General features: G+C 45.8%; 1 long non-coding RNA gene across 1 annotated transcript in view; it reads right to left on the reverse strand.

The window, feature by feature from the left end:
* Positions 1 to 4,799: 4,799 nt before the first annotated feature.
* Positions 4,800 to 22,285, reverse strand: part of LOC129405626 (uncharacterized) — a 36,505-nt gene continuing 19,019 nt past the window's right edge. Inside the window, exons 3-4 of the long non-coding RNA XR_008630706.1 lie at positions 8,000 to 8,281; positions 4,800 to 5,037 (exon numbers count right to left, since the gene is read on the reverse strand). This is a non-coding gene — a long non-coding RNA (uncharacterized LOC129405626). The remainder of the gene's footprint in view (positions 5,038 to 7,999; positions 8,282 to 22,285) is intronic.

Consider the following 22,285-nt stretch of genomic DNA (forward strand, 5'->3'; position numbering starts at 1 on the left):
GGCCAACATCCAGAGACTTAAAAGCAAGCTCCCAGAAAGTGTCTGCGCGATATCTTGTAGCCTACTTCTCCCTCTGGGAGAAACTGGCAAGCTTCTGAGTTTCCTGCCCACATGGGACAGCCTTGCAAGCTTCCCATGGTGTATTCATATGCTAAATCCAGTAACAAGCTGGATCCCATTCCCCTAACCCTGAAAGAGCCTCCAGTGTGACATTGGGAGAGCCCAGTCGAGAGAGACTTCTAAGATCTCAGGGAAAGGATGAATGGAGAGGTTACTGAGCCCGCTCAAGAAATCAATGATTAACGGGATTTCGTGATCATGATCATGATTTGAAACAACTTTTTTTTCTTTTGGGCTACATCTGTTGATGCTCAGGGGTTACTCCTGGCTCTGCACTCAAGAATTATGCCTGGAGGTGCACAGGGGACTATATGGAATTGCTGGGGATCAAACCTGGGTCTGCCACATGCAAGGAAAGTGTCCTACCCACTGTACTACCCTTCAGCCCCTTAAAACAATTTTGAAGTAAGTGTTCTAAACATCCCCCCTTGCCCCTAGCCCCTCCCCCCCCACCCTCTCTCAGAAAGAGAAAATTTGAGGGCACAAGAGTACAACCTTTCTCCTCTGCTGCTGCCCCCACTGCCTCCTCCCCCACCACACCCAGACACTTTTATCTCTGTCCACAATCACTCCACTTTCCTCTCCCCAGCTTCAAAGCACAAAACACTCCCCAGGATCCCCACCTCTGTGGAGCCCCCTGACCCCTAGTAGCATCCACCTGGATGCCTCCAGGTATTTTGTACAAAATAAGTGTTCAATATATTATACTCTTCTCACTCAGCCCTCTCCCCACTGTGCTTTTACTCCCACCTGTCTTACGTTCTCCTGGGACAAGGGCTCCCACCTACACTGTCACCCTGAGTGGAAATATCAGGGTTGTCATTGTCTCATTTCTCATATTTGATTCTGGCCCAGCATTTTTTTTTTCTTCTTCTGGTTTTTAGGTCACACCTGGCAGTGCTCAGGGCTTACTTCTGGCTCTATGCTCAGGGATTACTCCTGGTGGGGCTCAAGGGACCATGTGTGGCCCCTTGAGATCAAACTGGGTTGACTGCATGCAAGGAAAACACCCTACCTCCCTATCTACTGTACTGTCTCTCTGGCCCAACCATAGTTTTAAAATTAATTTGTTGTGGTGTTAGGCATACAAGCCAGGTCCTCCCACAGAGTTATCTCTGGTCCCCTAAGTGCCCCCTCCCTTTTTTTTTTTAAACAGACACGTGCAAATAAAAGAAAGCAAATGGCTCTTAAATCTTTGCCTGGATTACTTCCCTGAAATTACTTTAAACATTGTTTTAAAAGATTAGCCATAAAAGTGCCTCCTTCTCTCCCTGCCCCCTCCCAACTTTTTTTAAAGAGTAATAGTTTGTGTGTCCTTCTACATATTTTTTTCTTGTTTTCTTGTATGTTTGGGATATAGCCTGTGTTGCTCAGAGCGTACTTCAAGCTCATTGCTCAGCAAACCATTTGGTGCCAGGGAACTCACCTGGCCCTCCCCCATACAAAGTGTGCGATCTAGCCTTTTGAGCTATCTTTCTGGCCCCTTAATTTTTTTCTTAATATTTCCAAAATGAGCATGTGATAATATAGTTTTGCCTGTATTTAATAATAAATAACTAAAGAGGGTATAGTCATGTCTCTCCCATGACATAAAATTATATGTGTCAAGGATTTAATTTAGCTCATTAAGTAATGAAGGAGCTGCAAAAAAATTACAACTAGCTCAAAGGAGAACTCAAAGTATCACACATGATAAGGAATTCTGGGATGATTTCGGAAAAGGTTGCAATCTGGTCAATAGCCTTGTCACAATAGTCAGCTGTATTCTATCAGACGATCTGCATTTCTCTTGACAGGAAATATTTGCATTGTTATCAAGGTTTTCCAACTTAATCTCCATCTTTAGAACTGAGAGTATCGAGTCAAATATAGTAAAAAACACAGATAACTTATATGGGTAAATTATAGATGAGTTATTTAGGATGCCATTAAATTTCAACATCTTTCACAGTTTTTTCATACTCTTGTTTTTCACTCCTTAGCACATCCCTCCTAGGATTTCCCTGGCCCACAAGTCCTGCAGCCCTATTTATACGGATTCCAGGTGACAGGACAGTCTATGTAGGAGAACTAGCTATCACCTAGGCTGGGGCACCCAAGCATGTGTGACACTGCTTCTGGGGTGGGGGTCCTTGGAGTTGTGACTCACACCAGCTCAGGGCAAGTGGTCATGTCAGGCCCTTATAGAAGATGGCCCAAGGCTCTGCACAAAAGACAACAGATCCGAAACACATAGAGGAATGACCTGCAGTCCAGCATGAAAGATAAAATACTTGTTCAAACAGCTCCTGGTCCCTGGGAGGACTTTTTGCATTTAGATTCTGTGACTATCTCCTTTATGTTGTAGTCAGTTTGGGAGGGGCTTGTTCCAATCACTCCCTTAAAGAATACATACCAGATGTATTTTTTTTTCGATTTTTGGGTCACACCCAGTGATGCACAGGGGTTACTCCTGGCTCATGCACTCAGGAATTACTCCTGGCGGTGCTCAGGGGACCATATGGGATGCTGGGATCGAACCCAGGTCAGCCGTATGCAAGGCAAACGCCCTCCCCGCTGTGCTATCGCTCCAGACCCACCAGATGTATTTTGAACCAGGGACCTCAGTCATATCCTTCAAATCTGAGCCTTGTGAGTGCCCTGGAGCATTATGCCAACCTCAGAAGGCAGGAGGAACAATGGTCAGTGATATGGTGGGAAATAATTTATACCAGAAAACAATCATTCCATCTTCTATAAACAGGTTTTTCTTACCTTGTATGTGGAAGACCAGAGAGACAGCTTGCCTTGCATGTGGCCAACCCCAGTTTGTTCCCAGACACTACATACAGTCCCACAAGCACCGCCAGAAATGATCCCTGAGCACAGAGCCAAGGCTAAGCCCTGAGAACTGCCGGATATAGCCCAAAAACAAACTAAAAATGAGGACATAACACAGAAGATATATTTGAGTGTAAGCTTTGCATGCTTTAGACCTAGGCTCAATCCCCAGTACTGTAGGGAGAGATCCTGGAATACAGAGTAGGGAGTAGCCTTCAATTAGTGCCATGAGTGGCCTGAAAGATTAAAAAAACAAAAGTCAGGGGAGGGCCAATGCTGCTTTCTAGCTTGCCTCCCAGAGTTGCTGGGGGCGGGGATGTCCAGTGGAAGGCCTGGGTGTAAATCTCCTGCCAATTCAGTCACATGGTGGGAACTGAGCCCACAGTCCTCATGGGACAGCAGAGCAGAGCCCCGTTATGCAAAGTGCTCAGGGAGAAAAGGGTTTGTGCAAATGGCCAGTCATGATTAATTGATGATGCAAGGTATCAGATTTCATAGATAAATATATACATACCTTGCCTCTCCCAAGAAGGATATGCCCATTCAGAGTCCGGCAAGTTTATTTAAATTGAGGGTTTTTTGTACCTTGAACAAGCACCCTCTGGTCATCTTCATTCATTTATTTGCTGAATGACAAGTACTGGGGCACTGAACCACTGAGTCAAGCAAAGAGTAGGATAAGCAAAAGATCTATTGCAAAAGATATCTACAAACCAGAAGAAAACAAAGGGTATCTTAGCAGCAGTACCAAGATGTATGCGCTAGGCATGTGTAGAGAGTGTGTCGGGGGAGGTAAGGATCTGGCTGAAGAGCTGAAGGGGACAGTGGGGCCAGTCACAAGGGGACTTGGACACCTCAGAGGGAAATCCACATTTCATGTATGAACAGGAGTGCTTTGACAAGAATATCTGGCTCTTGTTTGGAACATATTGCAAGGAAAAAGACCAGAGACATAAAGACCCAACAGGAGGCTAAGCGAGTAATGATGGCCTGAACTGAGGAAGGAGCAGAGGGAGCAGATTCAAGAAATATTTGGCCAGGGACCAAAACAATAGTACAATGGGTGGGGCACTTGCCTTACACATGGCTGACCCATGTTCAACCCCTAGTACCCCATATGATCCCCTGATTTAAAAAAAAAATCAAAGAAGTTTTGTTAAATTATGGGATCAACTTTTCCACTATATATATGTTTATTTAGACTTTTCTGTTTTTTTTTTGGGGGGGGTCACTCCCGATGATGCACAGTGGTTAGTCCTGACTTTGCACTCAGGAATTACTCCTGGCAGTGTCGGGGGACCATATGGGATGCTGGGAATCAAACCCGGGTCGGCCACATGCAAGGCAAATGCCCTACCCGCTGTGCTATTGCTCCAGCCCCTTAATTAGACTTTTCTGAATATATACTATAATAAACAATTTTAAGGGTGGTTTGGGGCCATATCCAGCTGTATTCGGTGCTTACTTTGAATCTTATGCTCAGGCCTTTATACAAGGTGCCGGGGATCAAATTTTGTTCAGCTGCAGTTGCATGCAAGGCAAGCAACTTATCCACTGTACTATTTCTCTTCCCCCAATAAACATTGTTTTAAATCTAACACATTATTAAATTAAAACCATTTAAGTATCTATACATATATAATATATAGCTATAGATACCGGGGGTGGGGGTGTTGGACCACACCAGCAGTGCTCAAGGGCTACAGTGCCCTTGGGTGATTGCCCATGTGAGAGACCTTCCTGTTTCCTGCTCATGATTCCACTTTTGCACTTTCTTTCTTTTTTTTTCCCCTTCCACAACCTCTCCACCTTCTTGGTGCCCTGACAACCCAACTGTGGGAATTCTGATGGAAGAAATATTCAATGGGAACCTCCTTCTGCTTCTCCTCTGACAACCTGAGTGATCCTCTCTGGCGGCTTGTAGCTGAGAGGGAGAGACCTTGCCTGTCACTGTTTGCACAGTGTTTGCCCACCGAGTCCTGCCTCCCTTCCCACTCAGCCATTGCTGCAGACATGCTCTGGGTTCCACGTCACAGGTGGCTTCTCCATGGGGAGTGGTTCCCAACAGAGCAGATTCTTTTGTCTTCATGCGCCAATCTGTAAAACAGTATTAGTGTATGAGGATAGAACCTTCCTTCCGGGAACTGCTCCACCGGCCAGACTTCGGTGTTTGTCTCTGGTGTTTTAGTTTGCATTTAGACAGGGGGTGGGCTGGAGCGATAGCGCAGCAGTAGGGCGTTCACCTTTCACGCAGCCAACCCATGTTCAATTCCTCTGCCCCTCTCGGAGAGCCCGGCAAGCTACTGAGAGTATCGCGCCTGCATGGCAGAGCCTGGCTAGCTACCCGTGGCATATAGGATATGCGAAAAACAGTAACAATAAGTCTCACAATGAGAGACGTTACTGGTGCCCGCTCGAACAAATCAATGAGCAACGGGATGACAGTGACAGTGACAGTAGAGGGGGCGGATGGTTTGGGGGATGTGCAGGTGAGGGAGGCAATAACCACACATGGAGGGAGCATCTCTCGGGCATGCAGCCTGCCCTAGAGCCTGGTCCGAATGTGTGCACTATCCTGCTGGTGGCACATGGGTACCTTATAAGGGATCTCCTGGCCTGGGAGGACTGAGGCCGAGGTAAGGAGGAGCCTGTCTCCTCTCACCTGCAGAGCGTGTGCAGCTGGTCTGAACAGCACTGGCCCTTCATACTTACTCCCCTCCAGGCACAGAGTCTGCAATCTGGGGCTAGATGACACGGGTTCCAAGAGCTCCAGAACGCCTTCCTAAGCAGCATCCCACTCTCCTCTGACAGCAGAGGGAGGAGGGCCTCCTTCTAGTGCCCCTCCTTGGGGACGTTTGAGCCCAGACTCCAAATGTCAGGTGAGAGCATCGTTTTTCCTCCCTTAATTCCTTAGGTGACTCCCCATTGACTCTGGGATGAAGTCCAAGTTCCAAGGCTTGCCATCAAGTCCCTTATTTCCCAGTGTGATTACTGCTATTTCTCTCATGCCATCTCCCTCCCCCGTGGCCCCCACTGTCAAACCACTCCCTCCCTCCACATAGGCATGAGTCTGACCTGAGCAGAAGTCTGAAGGCTGTTTTCCCAGCCCTGAGAGCTGCCCCCAAGTGCCTCGTTTCAATGGCAGCCTCTCTCTGACTAGCTGACGTCATCAGAACTGCCTTACTATAGCGGCAGGCACAGGCGAGTCGGCGCCTGTTCGCAGGCAGGGCCTCCCTCTGGTGCTCTCACCACCCCGGCTGCACCTGGGTGAACCTCACACAGGCGGCTTTCCAGAACGGCACTCTCCCCGGGAACAGCTGCAGATTCCTCCCACTTTCCCAGAGCTCAGGGCTGTGCAGCAGCGGCAGTTGCGTTAGGACACATCACAGTATCTCTCTGCCAAAGTGACAGCCACAATTATGTTTTGGCCGACAGCTGGAGATGAGAGAATGTACAAATAGCCAAGGCCTCACAAGTCTCCATGAGTCAGCAAGTTGCGCTGTGTCTAGCTGTGGTGAAGCGGGCCCATCCTTCTGTGGCCCCCACCACCACCACACCCCTCACATTCCTACCCTCACCTCCCCCCACCCCATTTTGGTGGGCAGCCAGAGGGCTACAGGCCTTAAGCAGGCATCTGGGAACCTTAGACAAAGTGTTCCAGTGGACAGTGACAGTTAATGCCCCAAAGGGGACACCTCAGGACCCAGAGTAGATAGATAGTCAAGATCAGGCAAAACCCAACTCAAGGGATAGGTCCTAGATTCCTAGGTCACAGGCTAACCTGCAAGAGGAGGGGAGTTCAAATCTGCTGGGAGGTCAGACAGGATGTGTTCGTGATGATGGACAGAGTGTCTCCAAGGGGGAACAAGAGCAATGCCTCCATGAGGCACCCCTGCACACCTCCAGGCTGTGGGGAAGGGCTGATGTCACAGCAGACAAGCCACCTTTTCATCTCCCTCACAGCCCTGTGAGTCTCTTCTGCTTGTTTCTTCATTTTTCCCATGAGAAATTTGATGGAGGCCATGAGCTGGCAAGTGTGCAGCTGGCACTTGAGGTCAGTCAGTCTGGCTGTGGAGTTCCATTGATTTATGCTCATGATTCCAAGATTCCACTTTTGCACTTATTTGTTTGCTTGTTTGTTTTTGTGCCACACTCAGAGGTTACTTCTGGCTCTGCACTCAGGAATCACTTCTGGAGGTGCTTGGGAACCATATGAGATGACAGGGATTGAACCTGGGTCAGCCACATGCAGGAAAGTGCCCTATCTGCTGTACTATCTCTCCAGCCCACACTTCTGCACTTTCATTCCAGCCTTGCTAGCAGGAAATGAAGAGCCCATTGCCCTCCCCACACCCCAACCCTCCGCCCCAACACATTCCTCACATGGGGTGAGTTGTTTTGGAGCCTCTAAAGGAGTCTGGAAGCCAAGATGTTAGCCAGGAAAATAAACAACAGCTATTTTAGGTGCAGGTGCTGTGTTATAGAATTGTGTGTGTGGGTTCAGGGGGAGTCGTGAGATTTTCTTCATTGTACCTTTTCGCATGTTTAGCAGAATACATGTCATCGGGAAGCCACTCCATGGCCAGTACTGCTCATGCAAACAGTGGGCAGGGGCAGGAACAAGCCTTTATGTCTGACCTCAGGAGGTCCAGGCAGCATCTAAAGGTGGCCCCTGGATCCCTGGGTTTGCCTCGTGCACCTCTGTCCTGGTTCAGGCTGCCACTTTTGGAGAGGTGACTGAGGTTCTCCAGGGGGCTTGACACTCCAGCTCAAGCCCCTTGTTGGAAGAGGACCTGCCTGTTCTGTTCCCATTTCAATGCAAATGCATGCAGATGAGGAGGCAGCAGGCTAGCAACTCGGTTCAACACATTTCCCAAATGGGAGTCTGAAAGGCCAGTGGGGCTGGGCAGCAGTGTTCGGATTGCAAGTGGCTGCTGCCCATGAATCACCAATTTCATTTTGTGCTTTCAGCTCTGCGAAGGCATCATTTCCACCCAGCCTCACATGGAGCTGGCGGCCAGAGCCTCTTAGTGAGGCTATAAATAGCAGATCAACTCACCTCTTCTGAGCTCATCACAGGCTCCTCGGTTTAGTGTGCGTCTTCCTGCTGCCTGTGCGTCACTGTGCCTCAGATTTCCCAGGTGAGGCCCGACTGAGACACCCAGGGCATGCTCTGGGGCACTGCAGAATTTGGGTTCCCAGAGCTGTTCAGGGTGACAGCAAGGGCAACAGCAGAATTTTGAAGAGCTCGACATTTAAGGCGTCATAATTGTCATCTCGGGTCTCTGAGTGCCTCTCCAATTAAACACAGCAGCTAGGGACTGTCATTTCTCCAGGAGTCCTAGAAATGAAAGGCAAAGGACTTACCAAACACACCCCCCAGAAAACCACCAGAGATGGGTAGCAACAAATGAAAGGTTTCCTGTCTTCCTGTCGGATTTGTTTCCTGACCCTGAATGAAATACTTTATGGCTCTCTGGCTACAGGAGGGAGATACACTGAATGGAATACTTTATGGCTCTCTAGCTTTAGAAGGAGCTGGCATTTTTTGAGTATTACTCATAGCTACCACTTACAGAGTGCTCCCTGCGTGCCAGGCTCCATGCCCAGCCTTTGCAGGCAGCATCTCATCAAGTCATTGCAATATCCATACTGAGTTAACTGCTGGCATCATTGTCTTTCCGGAGGTGAGGAGGCTGTGGATCCCACTCACACATACTGAGGAGACACCACTCATTCTGTCTCCTACAGAAGACACTGTGTGTGCGTCCACAGGCTCCAGTGCATGTGTGTACATATGTGTGCAACTCAGGATCTAACCTGGAATCATTTTCCCCACCTCCACAAACCCCCGCACTAAGTAGAAGCCAGATAGTCACCGACTCATCATCCTCCAAGTTCCAGGTACCTTTGGAATGTCCCCGTCACCGTTGCCTCCCAAATTTATTCTTTTGCATGGAGGTCACTAGCCTCCATTAGGCTCTTCAGACACAACTCTCAGTCTTCTTTATGACTCCCTCCCCTCAGTCTCTGAAACAGTCGGGGTCAGGTGGGAGCCCTGCACGCAACACTCCTACCACAGGCAGGCCTCAGTCTGTCTCCCCAAGTCACAGCTCCAGCCTCCAGTCTGATGCCCTTTATTTTAAAATTTATTAATTTATCTTATTGAATCACCATAAGATACAGTTACAAAGCTTTCATGATTGGGGCTGGAGCGATAGCACAGCGGGTAGGGAGTTTGCCTTGCATGCGGCCAACCCAGGTTCAAATCCCAGCATCCCATATGGTCCCCTGAGCACTGCCAGGGGTGATTCTTGAGTGCAGAGCCAGGAGTAACCCTGTGCATTGCCAGGTGTGAATCAAAAAGAAAAAAAAAAAAAGCTTTCATGATTGAGTTCAGTCATACAATGATCGAACACCCATCGCTCCACCAGTGCGCAATTTCCACCACCAATGTTCCCAGTATCCCTCCAGTCACTCCCACCCGACCCCACCCTCTGCCTCTATGGCAGACAATTTCCTTCTTACTCTCTCTCTCTCTCCTTTTGCCAGTGTTCTTTATTGGCTCTTCAAGAGCACCTTCCATCACAGTGTGAACCAGGGGAATGCAGTGGGGACTTGATTCTTGGGCTCTTCCCAGACCATGTGGACCAAAATCGTACAGGGTAGAGGTGAGGGTCTGGATTTCTAAATGATCTATGCAATTAAAGCTAAGAACCTATTTGTCTGACTGACCATCAAGACACAGGCTGCTCCTTGCTCTCAACCCTTCTGCCCACAGTTATAGCTTAAGTGTCTAAAGTCACTCTCTTGCTCTTCAGGTGACTCCCCACTCCTTGCAGGCCTGGGATCCTTGGCGTTGCATTCAAGGTCCTTCCCAGCCCCATCCACTCTCTCCCCTGTTAGCCCCTGGCCCAGCCCACAGAGCAGCCTTTCCCTGCCACAGCCTCCTGGCTCTGCTCTGAGCTGGCCAGGGCTCTAGATGTCAGCTGGGCTCTGGAACACTGAAGCATTGGAACACTAGAACACGGGGATTCCTCCCTAAGCCTAGGAGTCCTTCAGTAAGAGGAATGAGGAGTTATTGCTCAAATGCCCCTCTTAATTCAAGAGCCATGTGTGCAGCTTTAAATGAAGAGGGTTTTGTGTGGCCTGCAGATGAAAGGAGATCCGCCAGCAGATACAGCACAATGGCAGTAATGTGTAAACACAGGATAGCAGCAGAGGTGGGGCTCATGATTAATTCAAAGGAGATGATATTTCGGCGTTCTCCTTGCTTTTATTCAAGCTCAGAAGACAGAGCAGTTCTGGTAAGTGCTGGGGCCGGGGCCGGGGCCAGGGCCGTGACCATACTTCAAAATCCACTCGTTCTTTTCCGTACCCCCCTTTTCCCCGTTCATTGACAAAAGCAGAGAAACACATTTGGATCTTATTCAAAAGGTCAAGAGTGTTTTTACAATAAGATTAAACAATGTGTGTGCTTGGACTTTGCTCCATGTCCTGTAAAGAAACACCCACCCCCAAATAAAATGAAAAATGGCTGTGTTGACTGATAGTAGGAGTGATTCCAGAATGGGACCTGGAAATTGTTCCCCTGAAGTACTCCAGTGAAAGCTGACCCTAAGGAACTGCTTACATGTAGCACAAGAGCTTCTTATAAATCTCCATCTGCTTCCTCCCAAAACCCTACTTAAAAAAAACTATAATGGAGTTACAAGAATCACAAATCCACAAGGCCCATGAGAGGAAGTGGAGAGGAGATAGCAGCAAAAGAGAATGCCAGCACACTCTCAGAAGGTGGGAAGTGGAGGAAGGAACAGTGAGTCAAAGGGCAGCGTGGGTGAGGCTGAGGGCTTGATACCTACAGAGCGTTCTCGGGAAGGAGAAGGCCAACCTCCCCCCAGCCCCTACCACCAAAGGCATACAGGTCTACCCCACTGGAAAGTAGAATACCCTAAGCTCCATCCAAGCATTTTGACCAGCCAATAATTAATGTGCCACATTTCTAAATTTTCCTAGGTAGCCAAGATTCCCAGGAGAGAAGCTTAGCCAAGAGAGAAGGGTGTGCTGGAGATAGTGGGGAGAGAAGGGGGGCAAGATACTTAAGTTCAGTGAGAATAAAACTTTTTAAATGCAATGAGGGCCAGGAGGTGGCTTAGAGGGAAGCCCTGAATTTGATCCTCAGCACTGGATGGTCCCCTCTGCATAGCTAGGTGTGGTTCTGGTGGTCTCCAACATTTTCATGCCAAGCAGTACTGCATATTTGGGCCTAAACACTGCAGGGCCACATACTGACTGAACTGACACCCCTCCAAGGACCCCCATACACATCCCATTTGCCCCTCAGCACTGGTGTGGAGCTCCTCAAATGCTATAAAATCTCCAGGCAAATAAAATAAAATTTATATTCCTAAGTACTCTACACATAAGCAAACCCATTTAGGAGCCTGTAAAGATACTGCATATGGTACCATGAGCACCATCAGGAGTGATCCCTTAGCAGAGCCAGGAGAAGTCCTGGGAGCAATCAGGTGTGGCCTCAGAACCAACTAAACCAATGGACAAAAGTGGGATTGCTATAGAAGTGAGTGGACATGGAGAGTATCATGTTAAGTGAAATTTGTCACAGAGGAACAGACATGGAATGACTGCACTCATTTGTGGAATATAAAGTAACATAATAGGAGACTAACACCTAAGGACAGTAGAGATAAGGGCCAGGAGGATCGCACCATGTCTTGGAAGCCGGCCTCACATACTGAGGGGAAAGGTAGCTGGGATAGAGAAAGGACCACTAAGTAAGTGATGGTTGGAGGGATTCCTCGGGATGGGAGATGTGTGCTGAAAGTAGACTATGGACCAAAGAGGATGGCCTCTTAGTACCTGTATTGCAAACCATAACACCTAAAAGGAGAGAGAGAGTAAGAAGGAAAGTGCCTGCCACAGTGGCAGGGGGTGGGAAGGGGGAGAATGGGCACTGGTGGAGGGATGGGAGCTTGATTATTGCATGACTGAAATGTTAGCATGAAAGTTTGTAAGTCTATAACTGTATCTCATGATGATTAAAAAAAAATCAGTCTAAAAAAAAAAAACACAGAAGCTGGAGCAATAGCACAGTGGGTAGGGTGTTTGCCTTGCACGTGGCCAACCCGGTTTCGATTCTCAGCACCCAATATGGTTCCCTGAGCACCGCAAGGGGTGATTCCTGAGTGCAGAGCCAGGAGTAACCCCTGTGCATCGCCAGGTGTGACCCAAAAGGGGAAAAAAAAACAGGATTTATGAATGAAGGATCCAGGAGATGGCTCAGAGGGGCCAGGGCAATAGTACAGCGAGCAGGGCATTTGCCTTGCATGCAGCTGACGCCAGTTTGGTTCCAGGCACCCCATATGGTCTCCTGAGTTCACTAGGAGTGAACCCTGGACACAGAAAGCCCTGAGCACCAGCGGGTGTTACATAAAAACAAAACAACACAAAAAAGACTGAGGTACATGCTTTGTATGCAGAAGGCCTGGGTTTGATCCCCAGCATCATACAGTGCCCTGAGAACTGCCAGGAATAATTTCCAAGCACTGAGTCAGGGATAGCTTTTGAGCACTGCAGAATGGGAACTCAAAACAAAATAAACAAATAAAAATGAATTCTGAATGAGAATTATTTATAGCTTAGAAATTGAGACTCGGGGCTGGAGCGATAGCACAGCGGGTAGGGTGTTTGCCTTGCACGCGGCCGAACCCGGGTTCGATTCCCAGCATCCCATATGGTCCCCTGAGCACCGCCAGGAGTAATTCCTGAGTGCAAAGCCAGGAGTAACCCCTAAGCATCGCCGGGGGTGACCCAAAAAGCAAAAAAAAAAAAAAAAAGAAAGAAAGAAATTGAGAATTGAGACTCAAACAATTTATAAGAGAAATGGAGGAATAAAAGCTGTTTTAGCATCAAGGATGGTGTTTAGCAATAGAGCACTTGCCTTGTACATGTGAGGCCCTAGGTTCCATCCATCCTGTGCACAACCAAATGAGACCAAAAGGAAACAAAACAAAACAAACCCACCATGGGGTCAGAAATAATGCAATGGGTAGGAGTTGAATGTGGCCAACTAAATTCAATCCCTGACATAGAACATGGTCCCCTAGACACTGCCAGGAATGATGATTCCTGAGCACAGAGCCAGGAGTAAGCCCTGAGCACCATCAGGAGTGACTCCAACCATCCCCCTACCGCCCTTCCCCTCCCACATACACATTCCACTCCCCCCTCTACACACACACACACAAAAGACTCCGGAAGGCTCATGTGAAGGGACTAAAAGGACTGTGATGCCCTGGGAGGTTCTGGATGCACCCACACCTGCATCTCCTGCAGGCTGCAAGTTAAAGTTCTTTCCTCAGTATTTGGAAATCCACAGCATTGCCAACAATCAAAGAATAAAAACAAAAACTCACCATTACCAACAAAGTAGCTTTATATGTTGGAGATCACAAATAATTTGCCTACTATGTTTCCTATATTTTAGGAAGCTCCTTGACCAGAGAAAAGAGCCATCCAAGAATGCCCACCATATGCCCAGGAAAGATGAAGCAATGGGCAGGACCATGGCAAAGAAGACTCCAGAGCAGGGCTTCTTACAGTTTTCCCCCCCTCACTACCAGCTGCCCTTCTCCAAGGAAATGCTTCACGTGTGAGACCTGCCAGAAACACTTTAGATTCATGATACAACCGATTTTGAATGAATTCTTGGTTATTGCACACCAGAAATCTTTTACTGTTGATAAAGTTTTCACAACCCCCACATTCAGTGACGTGGCCCTCCCACATGAGTTTAAGAAGATTATCTGTAGATGACAGTAAGGCAATAGGTCCAAGGATAAGAGTGCCCCTCTGTGCTTGAGAATAAATGACTTCAGAACAGAGACAGCCTACATGGATTAACTAGCAGGTGTTACTAGGAGGAAAATTAGGTCGAGTGGCTACTGCTACTAGAGGGTTGTAAGAGTTACTCATAAGTTTATTAAAAATCCTCTTTGAAAAAATAAACCAATGTCACAATACAAACTGTAAAAGAAAAATGCAACTCCAGAAAATTTTCATAGTCAATATAATGTAAATATAAACTACTGATTGAGTTAAAGACAACTTAACCATGTTGGGGAGCTGGGGAACAGAGAGCGACATGCAGGTGATGAGGAATAAAAGAAACCCTCATATCCCATAAGTGGAAGGGAAATGGTCACGTCTAAAATTCACAAGGCAATAAAATACAGTAGAAGCACATTCTTTAGAAATTTAGGGAAGAAAGTTAAAACTTGGAGAAACAGCGAAAGTCGTTTCACTGGGTATCTCTGAGGAATCAGACTGGGGTTGAATTGGGGATAGGGATTGCTATTTTTCATTTTAGCCATGGTGGTACTATTTGACATTTCAGTTTTTGTGTGTACATGTATTATTTTCATAAAAATAAAATTTAAAAGGAGAAATTAACAAACATTTATTTATTTATGTATCCCAAACAATGCTCAGGATGTCTAGGGGTCTCTCTAGGTAATTCTCAGCCAGTTGGGCTGACAGTGGCCTTCAGAACTGCATCCAACAACAGTTAGAGAACCAGATAGGGATCGAACTATGTTTGACTATATACAAGGCAAGTGCTTTGATGCCTGTGTTCTCATCAGCATTAAAACTGTTTTGTTTTACTTTATTAATTTGTTTTATTTTTGAATCACATTGGGCAGTGCTGGGGCTACTCTTGGATCAGTGCTCAAGGGTCATTCTTGACAATTGCTCAGAAGACCATGTGATGGGAGAGGATCAAACTTGGGGCTCCTATACACAAAACAAACACTTTAAGAGATCTCACGGGCCCTCATAGAAAGTTTTCTGGGTTTTTTCTTTATGATTTTGTGGGTCAAAAAGATAGCACAGTGAATGGTGCATTTGACTAGTATACACTCAACCCGATTTGATTCTTGGCACCACATAAGGTGACCCAAGCCCACCAGGATTCCTGAGCACAGAGCCAGGAGTAAGCCCTGAGCTCCACCAGTGTGGCCCCAAAATTAGAAAAATAAATGAATAAATAAAATAGGTAGGGTGCTTGTCTTACACATGACTGACCAGAGTTCCATCCCTGGCACCATATAATCCCCAAGCACTGCCAGGCATGAACCAAAAGCAAAATCAAATAAATAAATAAATAAATAAACAAAGTAATATTTTGTTTGTTTTTTGAGGGAACATCCAACTGTGTTCAGGGCTGACTCCTGGCTCTGCACTCAGGAATCACTCACCCAGGTTGGCTGTGTACAAGGCAAGTGTCCTATCCACTGTACTCTCTCTCCAGCCCATGTTTGAAATGTTTTAATTGAACAATATAAACATGTTTAAAAGTGTTACATATCAGATCTGGAGAGATAGTTTAAAGAGCTACAGCACATACTTTGCATGCTGGAACTACAGATTTGATTCCCAATAGTATGAAGTCACCCAAGTATCAAGTCTGAAGTAGCCTCCCTGAGTACCATTAAGTATGGTCCCAAAACCAAACAAAATAAGTGTTAGGTAGCACTGTCGTCCGTTGTTCATTGATTTGCTCAAGCAGGCACCAGTAATGTCTCCATTGTGAGACTTGTTACTGTTTTTGACATATCAAATACGCCACGGGTAGCTTGCCAGGCTCTGCCGTGCAGGTGGGATACACTCAGTACGTTGCCGGGCTCTTCCAGAGGGACGGAGGAATCGAACCCATGTCAGCCGTGTGTGAGGCAAATGCCCTACTCACCGTGCTATCACTCCAGCCCAAGTGAGTGTTGGTAATAATTAATACATCTTGTGATTTATTACTATCGTACTGATGTTTTTCCTCTATTAGTTCATTTATCGATCCAATCATTTTTCTTTCAATGTCTTAAATTTGTGTGTGTGTATGTGTGTGATGTGTGTGTGTGACACCTGGTGATGCACAAGAGTTGTTCCCGGCTTTGCACTCAGGAATTACTCCTGGCCATGCTCAGGGGATCATATGGGATGCTGGGAATCGAATCCGGGTCAGCCGAGTGCAAGGCAAACGCCCTACCGCTATACTATCACTTCAATATCACTTCAACCCCTCAATGTCTTAAATATTGACTAGAAAATGTGATAGATTTTACTTTTTTTTTTTTTTTTGTTAACAGAACCCTTAGCATTTTATTTATTTATATAGATTTTTTGGGTCACTCCTGTTGATACTCAGGGGTTACTCTTGTCTCTGCTCTCAGGAATTACTCTTGGCAGTTTTGGGGGAATCATATGGGATGCCAGAGATTGAACCTGGGTTGACTACATGCAAGACAAATGTAGTATCTGCTGTATTATGCTATCAGCCCCTGTGACAGATTTTTCAAATAAAAATACAATAGTATTGGGGCCGGAAAGATAGTATAGCAGGTAGGGTTTTTTGCCTTGCATGCAGTTGACCTGGGTTTGAGCCCCAGCATCCCATATAGTCCTTCAAGTACCATTAGGAGTATAGAGTTGGGTATAGCCCTAAATTAAAAACAAAAGAAAATATCATGGTAAATACATAAATTATTTGTTATTTATTTAAAACTCAAATCAAACCAGGCATCTAAAATGAACTTCCCTCCTTCCTTCCTTCCTTCTTTCCTTCCTTCCTTCCTTCCTTCCTTCCTTCCTTCCTTCCTTCCTTCCTTCCTTCCTTCCTTCCTTCCTTCCTTCCTTCTTTCCTTCCCTCCTTCCTTCCTTCCCTCCTTCCCGTCTTTCTTTTCTTTCCTTTCCCTTTCTTTCTTTCTTTCTTTCTTTCTTTCTTTCTTTCTTTCTTTCTTTCTTTCTTTCTTTCTTTCTTTCTTTCTTTCTTTCTTTCTTTCTTTCTTTCTTTCTTTCTCTCTCTTTCATTCTTCTTTCTTTTTTCCTTTCTTTCTTTATTCCTTTTGGTTTTGGGTCACACCTGTCAAAGCTCAGAGACTACTCCTGGCTCTGTGCTCAGGTATCACTCCTGGTGGGTTTGGGGACCATGTGTGGTGCCAGGGATCAAACCCAGGAAGAGAGAGAGAGAAAGAGAAACAGATTGAGAGAAAGAGAGGAAGGGTGAGAAAGAGAAAGAGGAGGAAAAGAGAAGGAAGGAAGGAAGGAAGGAAGGAAGGAAGGAAGGAAGGAAGGAAGGAAGGAAGGAAGGAAGGAAGGAAGGAAGGAAGGAGGGAGGGAGGGAGGGAGGGAGGGAAGGAGGGAGGGAGGGAGGGAGGGAAAGAAGAGGGAGGAAGGGAGGGAAGGAAGGAGGAAGGGAGGGAGAGAGGGGAGGAAGGAAGGAAGGACATCTGGTATCCTAAAACAGAACTTCTTTCACTAGCTCTGTAGCTAGGACAGTGGCTAATGAGATAATGGGACTATAACTTTTTTTTGCAATGAGTATTCACAGTGTTGTAGATGTGACTAGAAACTGACCAAATTTTCTGGTCGGGCTAAAGAGCATGATTTGCATACTGAAGGCCCAGTTTCTATTCCCTGCACAAGCACAAAACCATTGCATGTGCCCCTACTCTCTTGCAAAAAAATCCCAAAACCCCCCCCAAAGCCCAACAACTTCCTGGTCAGATTCTGAGCAGCGATTTGGTATCTAGTAGAGACATCAATGGCCTGGTGCCAACGAGTGCCTGGACAGTCTCCGTGACCCTGCAGATATTTAAGGAGTGCTGTCTTGGCTAGTGTTAGGTAGCAGAGCACATTGAAAGCCTAAAGCCTGTCTGTTTCTCAGGGCTCAGGAGATAGTCGGGGACTCCCAGTCCCGGTGCTGCACTCTCTTCTGTGAGGAAGGATAGGCAGAATGAAAAACAACATAGCTCAGTGCAGGAATAGAATCAGACCCATGTCACCACATTTTGCCTTTGTTTGTTAAACTTGTTTTTAAGTAAGATCTGAGTATTCCCAGAAACTAAGATAGTTTCTGGTATCAGTAAATACTGTTGTTGCCCACAAATAAAAATAATCAGTTTTTCTACCAACAGAATGGGTTTATTCTCAAACAGCAGCAACCCAGCAAAAGTAGTTGGGAAAGTACAGAGACAGACAGGTATTACCCAGAACTGAAACCAACACTGTCTTTGGAGGGGCTGGTGCTGGAGGAAGGGGATTTCCTCCTTCCTGCCATTTGGGTGGGGGAAGCAGCACCACTTCCTGTCCCAGGGGAAGGAGTCCTGGAGTTTGCTAAAGACAAATAGTGGGCATTCAGTTCTAGCCTACTAACCTGATATAAATGGATCTTATGTATATTTTCACATTCTTTATATATATATACATATATACATATGCATATATATATATAAAATAAATGCACCTATGTGTATCTACAGTCTAAAAATTTTTTAAAATTTTTTTGCTTTTTGGGTCACACCTGGCAATGCACAGGGGTTACTCCTGGTTCCGCACTCAGGGATCACCCCTTGCGGTGCTCAGGGAACCATATGGGATGCTGGGAATCGAACCCAGGTTGGCTGCGTGCAAGGCAAACGCCCTACCTGCTGTGCTATTGCTCCAGCCCCTACAGTCTAAAAATTTTTTAAAGAAAAAGGGGGCCAGAGGGATAGTATAGAGAGATAGTTCAAGGTGCTTACACCTTGCATGCAGCTGGCCCTGCTTCCATCCCAGTCAGATTTCTGGTACTGCATATGGTCTCCTGAGCAAAGGGCCAGGAATAGCCTCTGAGCACTGTTGGGTATGGTCCCCAAAGCGAAATGATAATTTTTTTTAAATGAGAAGAAACACGAATATAAAGCATTGTTGTTGTTGTTTCGCTATCAATTATTCCTTATGTGAGCAGATGTCGGCCTCAGGCAGGCAGATAACAGGTTTTAGAAATCCAGCTGGTGGGCCGGAGGAAACTCAAAGTAAGCAGGACAGACACAGAATAAGGACTACGGAAAGGCCACCAAATGTCAGTTGCCAGCAACTGGAATAGACACAGCCCTCCCAGGCAACTGATGACCAGAGGCAGAGAAACTGAGACCTCCAGAACTCCGGAGGAATCCTGTCACAACTTGCATACATCAAGCAAGTCCTGCTAAGGATCCCTAGCCACTGAGCATGCCACCCTAACACCCCCCACTCTGACCAGGCTGTATGTAATAAAAGGGGACCTGAAATATGTGTCCCCTGGGCCTTGAGCCGCCCTACTCTGCTAGTTCTGATTCCTAGAGTGTACTGTCACTTTCTAATAAATTCTTTCTCTGCCTCTTATTTCTTGAGTCTCGCTTAGTTCTTTGTCTGAGTTACCAAGGACATGGACCAAACCCTGGATCAGCAGCATAAAGAGGCTGGTACTCATGCTTTGCATGTTAGAGGTCTGCATTCCAAGCACAGCACATCAATGTTCTGGTGTGGGTTTACTGCCCCCGCCAAACAACAAAATTACAGAGATTCAACTGGCATTACAAAATCCAGCCATGGTGTCCTACAAAACTAGTGGCCATAATAATAAAAGTTTGCTTTGCTTCAACATTTTCAAGTCTAACAATCAAATAGCTGTCAGTTATTTTATAAGTCATAAACTATCTTGTATATTTAGTTTAATAATGAATTTATATTAGATTTGTGGGATGACCACTCATTTGAATCCTCCAAAGGCTGGGTGCTCAGTTCATTCCAAAGAAGTATTTTGTGTTTTTCAGTCAGCTTTCATTGTTTAAAGCTCTTCTATTTAAAGATGAAATCTGACTTTATATAGCTTTCACGCTTTGGCCCTGTGCCTGTGTTGAAAAACCACGAAGAATGAGCCATCTTCTACAAAGCAGCCCTTCAGAGATCTGAAGAGAGTCACAGGGCCTCTCCAACTGTGTCCCCTGCTCCTGTGCTACCAGGTCCAAGCCCCCTCTATCCCCTTCCACCAGAGCATTTTACTTCATCAATGCTGTGCTTAAAATAAAGCACTCAGGCTGAGTTCTCGGGTATGGCCTGAGGCGTACAAAATACCGAAGAACTATAACTTTTTGTGATCAGAACACTGAACATCCATTCAATTAGGTAAAAGCAGGAGCCCTGAATGCTTTAGAACATCAATTTTAAGGTTTCAGGCATAGAGAAGACTAATTCAACAGAAAAAACTTAAATTTATGTTTACTGTAGGTTAACCATTCATGTATTTTGATATAAAAACACCACCTTATTTAACGTAAATAACGAATTAACAGATTAACTTTTGCAAAACAGATGCTAACCTGATTTTAATGGTTACTACATTTACAGTAAGGAACTGTGTAACTTCCGGCAGTAGGAAGCCTTTGGGGAACGTAATTTCCATTGCCTTGTGATGTTAATTTGAGGCAATTATCATAAGTAGACTAAAAAAAGTTTTGCATATTATTTGTCCTTGTGAGAGCTCCATGCTGTTGGAATGACTAGTTGGAAAGAAGCCCTAGAAAAGGAATATTGAGAATTTAGTTACTTTAGTAGCCATGTATTTGAAAGATTTGAAAGATTTAAGTGATTCCCAACTTTTTGATGGGAAAACCTGAGTAGAGACTGGAGGGCAAGCTCTGAGAGCTCTGGACATTAGATAATGCCTTCAACTTTCAGCATGGCAGGATGAGCAAGAATATAATAATTTCTCCTGTACATTGTCTATTTTTAAACAATTTTGTCAGGTATGGCTTGTTTGCTTGTTTGTTTGTTTGTTTTTTGTTTGGTCACAACCCGCTGCTCAGGGGTTACTCCTGGCTCTGCACTCAGGAATCACTCCTGCTGGGGACCAAACTAGGCCGGCCGCGTGCAAGGCAAGCGCCCTAACTGCTGTACTATCGCCCCAGTCCCAGATATGGTGTTTTAAAAATTTCCCCTGACCACAATGAATTTAAGTTTCCGAGCTTGTCTGTGGTGCAAGAAAAAGGAAAAACCCTGAATCCAAAATTCCGTGCTCCTATCTGATTACCCACTAGGCGGCCTCCTTGAGCAACTTCTTGTGGGTACCATTACTGGTAAGGTATTGGCCTCCTTTTAAAAATCAAGATCAAAACAGAAGACCTCTAAGTCTGGGATGAAGAATTTGGACTAGCTGTTTAACCAGTCCAAGTTTCATGAGGTAGGGGTGGGGGCCTTTTGGAGAACATGGGTCATGAAGTAGGAAGCGTGCAAAGATTTTGTTCGAGTGAAAATTCAAAAGCATTCATTGTAGTTAACTATTGAAAGGCTTTGAAGAGGAAGCTTGTAACTGTAGGTAAGAAATTTTGTTTGTTTGTTTGTTTTTCCTTTTTGGGTCACACCCAGCGATGCACAGGGGTCACTCCTGGCTCTGCACTCAGGAACGACCGCTGGCGGTGCTCAGGGGACCATATGGGATGCTGGGAATTGAATCTGGGTCGGCTGCGTGCAAGGCAAAAACCCTACCCGCTGTGCTATCCATCCAGCCCCTGTAGGTAAGAAATTTTAAGTACAAACTTTCTGGAAGGTCCTTTGGAGAATTTCGGTAAAAGTGTGCAAGCTCTTTTGTACTGGGAATGCCACCTTTAAGGGTTTATCAGAAGGGGGGAAAAACCTGTATATCCATAGAACTTTGGTTGAAAGTGTTGATCAGAGAAACACTGATCGAACATTTTCCTGTAATTAAAAATCAAGGGTAGCCAAAGCTACAGTTCAGCAAGTAGGGCATTTGCTTTGCATGAGGCCAATACCGGTTCCATCCCTGGCATCCCATATGGTTCCCCAAACTCCCAGAAATGGTCTCTGGTGGGGCTGTAGAGATGGAACAGAGGGTAAAGTCCTTGCCTTGCATGAGCCCAACCCAGGTTTGATCCTGGTCCCCAATCCCCACCAGGAGTGATCCCTGAACACAGAGTAATGAGGAACCCCAAAACACTATCAGTTGTGACCCCAAAGCAAAACAAAAAATAAGAAAACATTTCAGAAAGAACTAACAGTTCTGAATTATTTTACACTCTACAAGGACAACAAAACTTATACTTCAAAAACATTTAAAAAACCCAGAAGTTTGGGAGCCAGAGAGATAGTACAGTGGGTAAGGCACTTGTCTTGCATGCAGTGGACCTGGGTTTGATTCCCAGAACCACATATCCTCAGTACCACCACAAGTGGTCCCTGAATGCAGAGCGGGAGTGGGTCCTGAGCACAGTTGTGTGTGCCCCCAAACCAAATAAATAAATAATAAAATTCTAAAAATCAATAAAATCACTTATTTAAAAAATAGATAAAAGATAGCAGGCCCCAAATGGAATCTCTTATGATAATTCTCATATTATCACACTGAGCTCTAACATGATTATTTTTTTTGCTATTCCCAGAAATAAAATCTTCAAGTAGTCAGAAATGATCTGATTTGCACTGGTAAAGAAATCTGTTAGATAGGCACCTAAAG

This window comes from Sorex araneus, chromosome 6 (assembly GCF_027595985.1).
Source record: "Sorex araneus isolate mSorAra2 chromosome 6, mSorAra2.pri, whole genome shotgun sequence".
Classification (NCBI taxonomy): Eukaryota; Metazoa; Chordata; class Mammalia; order Eulipotyphla; family Soricidae; genus Sorex; species Sorex araneus.